Genomic DNA, 5,672 nt, shown 5'->3' on the forward strand with positions numbered 1-5,672 from the left:
CACTCTTGTCCTGCTACTGCACCATGGCTATCTTCCTCACCCCCCCCCCCACCCTCCTCAAGGTCACCCCCACCTCCCCCCCCCCCTCTCCCCAAAACCAAGCCACAGCGCGTGGAAGTCGTCCCAACGACCTCCAGCTCCAAGTCGCACCTCTTAAATCACACGTTTTATGGCGACGCAGAGACAGACTGGAGGAACATCCTGGCAGCTCCGCCAGGTGTGTCAACACCTCCAGTCTATACAGACACCAACAGGTAAGGCGTCCTAAAAATGTCTGACACAGCCAGATCCTCCAACAACCCTACGAGCGGAGGATTGAAACTGGTACGGAGGTGAGGTTTGGTGGAGGAGGTGCAGGGAAACAGACGCCGGTTGATTGCAATGAAGACATCAGCCGGCGTGCCAAGACATGGTGCCGAGTGCCAGCAGGGAGAGAACAGAGAGACGGCCCGCCGGCCAAGATGGAGGGAGAGAGAGAGAGAGAGAGAGAGAGAGAGAGAGAGAGAGAGAGAGAGAGATGTAATGAGTCAGTTTGTGTGCTCGTTTGTGCAACAACTGTGTGCGCAAGTGTGTGTGTTTGTGTGTAACTGTGCATGTGTGTGCCGGCGCCAAGGCCGACCACGGTGCCCGAACATGAGTGTGTTTCCTGAGCGAGTCGCTTTTTTTTTCCCATCGGCAAATGCCTCTGAGGCCGAGCCACGGTCAGGCCGAGCCAGCAGCACGGGGCAGCGTTGTGTTCCTCTCACCCCTCCATCCTCTCACCCCGCCATCCTCTCACCCCTCCATCCTCTCATCCCTCCATCCCCCTCACCCCTCCATCCCCTCACCCCTTCACCCCTCCATCCTCTCACCCCTCCATCCCCTCACCCCTCCATCCCCTCACCCCTTCACCCCTCCATCCCCTCACCCCTCCATCCTCTCACCCCTCCATCCCCTCACCCCTCCATCCCCTCACCCCTTCACCCCTCCATCCTCTCACTCTCCATCCTCTCACCCCTCCATCCTCTCACGCCTCCATCCTCTCACCCCTCCATCCCCTCACTCCTCCATCCTCTCACGCCTCCATCCTCTCACCCCTCCATCCCCTCACCCCTCCATCCTCTCACCCCTCCATCCCCTCACCCCTTCACCCCTCCATCCTCTCACCCTCCATCCTCTCACCCCTCCATCTCCTCACCCCTCCATCCCCTCACCCCTCCATCTCCTCACCACTCCATCCTCTCACCCCTCCATCCCCTCACCCCTCCATCCTCTCACCCCTTCACCCCTCCATCCTCTCACCCCTCCATCCCCTCACCCCTCCATCCCCTCACCCCTCCATCCCCTCACCCCTTCACCCCTCCATCCTCTCACCCTCCATCCCCTCACCCCTCCATCCTCTCACCCCTCCATCCTCTCACCCCTCCATCCTCTCACCCCTCCATCCCTTCACCCCTCCATCCCTTCACCCCTCCATCCTCTGACCCCTCCATCCCCTCACCCGGACAGATCGGCTAACGTGTACCGTTAGCCGGTAACAATTAGCGCGTTTTAGCCACGTTACTTTTAGGATGTGACGATATCATATGGACTAGCTTAGCATCAGTCGTTAGCATCAACGCTATATTTCACAGACAGAATATTGCCAAAACTCATGAAACCATACGGACATGGTTACTGTACAACATTTGCTTTGAAATGTTTATTTACCACACAACATTTTCATAAACACCATATCCATCAATCACCCCCCCACACCCCCACCCCCCCCTCTCTCTCTCTGTTGTTTCATTGTCTCCACATATTTGACTGTGTCCTATTTGGCGTATGAGTCCCCTTTAGTGGGTGCGTCTCTCCAGCAGTGGCAGTGAACGCATCATTCAAGAAGCCGCTCGTGACGCTGCTGATGTGACTTTCATGTATAATTCCTCCGCTCAAACATTTGATTAGACTTCTGTTAAAGTCCACGAGAACAGCGTTATGACAAAATGTCAATACTCAACCATGAGTCCATTCCTGGTGATGGGTTCTCGTCCTGTTTCATATGCACCCCCCTGTGTGAGGAGAGGGAGGAGAGGCGAGCGTGGACAGAAGCTGCAGCCTTGCATGTGATGTTAGCGAAGGACCGACAATCTGTACCGAGACAGAAAGTCAACTCGGCCACAACGGGGACGGAGACACAGGAGAGAGAGCAAGACGCCCGACTCATAAAGGACGGATGTTGGGGAAGAAAGACAAGGAGGGAAGATGAAAACGCACAAAAATCAAAGTTGTGTGTCTCTATCGCACATCAAGCTTCTCCACTGTGACATAGCAGCTTGTTGGTTGGGCCATGTGATGCATTTCTGCAAACATCCCCGTATGATTTAATGCAGAAAAGGTATCATGCATTACTACTGTATATATATATATATATATATATATATATATATATATATATATATATATATATATATATATATATATATATATATAGTTGCATACCCCTTGTTGCATACGGTTGAAATCACTGATGATTTCAACCGTATTGATAAATTTTAGCGCTCTTGAAATATTAACGCGTCGTTTTCATCAGGTTATTCGACACACGCACACACACACACACACACGCACACACACACATGCACACACACACACCACTCACTCAAATTTCCTTAAAACATACAGTTATTACAACTTTTGTATTGATTGACAAACAGTTTCTAAAGCCAGAACACACATTGAGGAACAGCTTCTCCGCCAAATATTGACAATTTCTATAATTTATTATTATTTATATATTTTTTTTTATTATTATTCTTATTTATTTTATTTTAATATATTTTTTCTTCTTTTTTTTGGGTGGCTCAGGGTTGGGCCTGTGCACACTGGACAAACAGCCCGGCTCAACATCTCAACATCAGCCAATGCAGTGATGTAACGCACTTCACAGGTAAATACACCCAACCAGATATAAAGCCCCTCGCAGCACATCTGTAAACATCAGTGTGCAGGCGTGTGACCTCCAGCTCGCCTCCATATCCCCGATACCAGAACCAGAACAGCTTTCATGGCCGTGTTCTGCGCTTTCTATTCACGCTCCACATCAAAAGATCATGAAACAAGACAAATAAACAAAAAGAGCAAAAGTACCAGGGAGCGCAGCACCGAGGCTGCCATCTGCGGCGCCATCTTGCTTGATACAGCTGTGGATTAGCGGCTGCGCTGCCTCAAATAAGGCAATAATGCGCCGTCCCTCTGTGTCACTTAGTGGCTGTTAACCGGCACCAGTCTGAGGCAAATGGGCCCCAAATTAGGATTGATATGGAGGGATGTCTGTGGGGAGGACATCATGGAGGTCTGGCACTGCGCTGCCTGGATGCTGGGAATAAACGCAGTTCCTGTCTCTAGTCTGGATCTCATGGGTAAGTACTTCATGACAAGTATATTTAGACACTAAACGGTGTTGAAGCAAGTCAGGGCCAGCTGTTCTCCTGGTGTTTGGTCACCGTGTCGTCGGTGACTGTGTAACTTTGTTATCTCTAGCTAATGCTTCAACTTCATGCTACACTACTGAAAGCTATTAGCTATTAGCCTTCATCACAGCAGCTGGAGGATGACCACAAAGACTGACTCTGTCTCTGTAGGACCTTCCCTTCTCTCCTTCTCTTCTTCTCTCCTTCTCTCCCTTCTCTCCTTCTCTCCTTCTCTACCTTCTCTCCCTTCTCTCCTTCTCTCCTTCTCTACCTTCTCTCCTTCTCTCCTTCTCTACCTTCTCTACCTTCTCTCCCTTCTCTCCTTCTCTCCTTCTCTACCTTCTCTCCTTCTCTCCTTCTCTACCTTCTCTCCTTCTCTCCTTCTCTCCTTCTCTCCCTTCTCTCCTTCTCTCCTTCTCTCCCTTCTCTCCTTCCTCTCCCTTCTCTCCTTCTCTCCTTCTCTCCCTTCTCTCCTTCTCTCCTTCTCTCCTTCTCTCCCTTCTCTCCTTCCTCTCCCTTCTCTCCTTCTCTCCTTCTCTCCCTTCTCTCCTTCTCTCCTTCTCTCCTTCTCTCCCTTCTCTCCTTCTCTCCCTCCTCTCCCTTCTCTCCTTCTCTCCTTCTCTCCTTCTCTCCTTCTCTCCCTTCTCTCCTTCTCTCCTTCTCTCCTTCTCTCCTTCTCTCCCTTCTCTCCCTCCTCTCCCTTCTCTCCTTCTCTCCTTCTCTCCTCTCACATTCAAGGTCACTCTCCACTTTACTCATCACCTGTCACTTTAAACATTCATTACCTCATTCTGTGCACTTTACTCACCTTTACTCTTATTATTATTATCATTATTGATCGTCACCCCTTTATTTTTATTTTACTTGCATCGCTACTTATTTACTGCACATTTACTGCATTTACTTATTTTTTTATCCAAATTTTTATACTTTCACTTGTACAGTTAAATGTTGTTGTTGTTGTTGTTGTTGTTGTTGTTGTTGTTGTGTTTTATGATGCACCCTCCGCCAAGACAAATTCCTCGTTTGTAATAACTTCCGTGGCAATAAAACGTTTTCTGCTTCTGCTTCTAGAGGACGGAAAGAGAGGGGATCACACGCTCACTGTAAAAGATCTCACTCTCTTTATCGGACACTCGGTCCTTTCTAAAAATTACAAAAACAAGCAGCAAGAACTACCCGTCCGTCCGTCTGACTGCAGGGTTTATCTAATGAACTATTTACTTTTTTTCGTACCATCCGTCCAGTCGCATCAAAGTGTTTCTGCGAGGACGAGCCTGTTGTCTGCACACAGCGGTTATGTGAGCGCAGGAAAGACTTCCTGGTTTGCTTTCTGTCTGCGTTACAGGACCAGCAACGAGCCGCAGACAGGAACACACAACACAAGCAGTGTGTGTGTGTGCAGGTGCCGTCGGATTCAGCGTTTTTTCCTGTTGTCTCACTGAGAAATACGAGCTGTTATGAATCGTCAATCTGTAACAAATATTGACGGTTTGAAGTATGAAGGAGAAAAGGAAGTGGTCTAATTCTGCCAAACAGTTTCATCAATAACACATAATATTGTTTACTTGCAGACAAACACAGCACGGCTGCAGGGCGTTGAGTCATTGCCGCTTTAGTTTTGGGTTTGGCAGGACATATTCAGCTGTTTCCTTGTCATAAATATGGCTGCCTGTGCCACGATTCATTTCAATAAAGTCAGACCTTGGACTGGGTCTGTGCGTTACATCTCTCCTGCGAGGCGAGAGGTGTAAAGACACCTGGCCGAGGTTCTTCTCCCTCCTCAGGTACTGAGACAGCCAATCAGCCGCGAGCGTTGTGAAGAAGACGATATCATGACTCCTTCTTCCAATGTGTACTGCTGTCACCCTTCCTATTGCTCACTATCATTTATGTGTGTAATACACAAATTATAAAGTGCATTATATTTCACAGGAGCTGAGATGAGAGCAGCCAGATGTATTACTCTGAAAACCTTCACCACACCTTCTGCTGTCATCCTCAACGCTGCAGTAATTACGACGTTAAGAAACACTCCTTCACTTTCTATCTCTGCTGCCTCTGTGGATGCTCTCTCTCTCTCTCTCTCTCTCTCTCTCTCTCTCTCTCTCTCTCTCTCTCGCCCTCTCTCTCTCTCTCTCTCTCTCTCTCTCTCTCTCTCTCTCTCTCTCTCTCTCTCTCTCTCTCTCTCTCTCTCTCTCTCTCTCTCTCTCTCTCTCTCTCTCTCTCTCTCTCTCT

This window comes from Clinocottus analis, unplaced genomic scaffold (genome assembly GCF_023055335.1).
Source record: "Clinocottus analis isolate CAN_PGR_092001 unplaced genomic scaffold, fCliAna1.0.p SCAF_21, whole genome shotgun sequence".
NCBI classification, from domain to species: Eukaryota; Metazoa; Chordata; class Actinopteri; order Perciformes; family Cottidae; genus Clinocottus; species Clinocottus analis.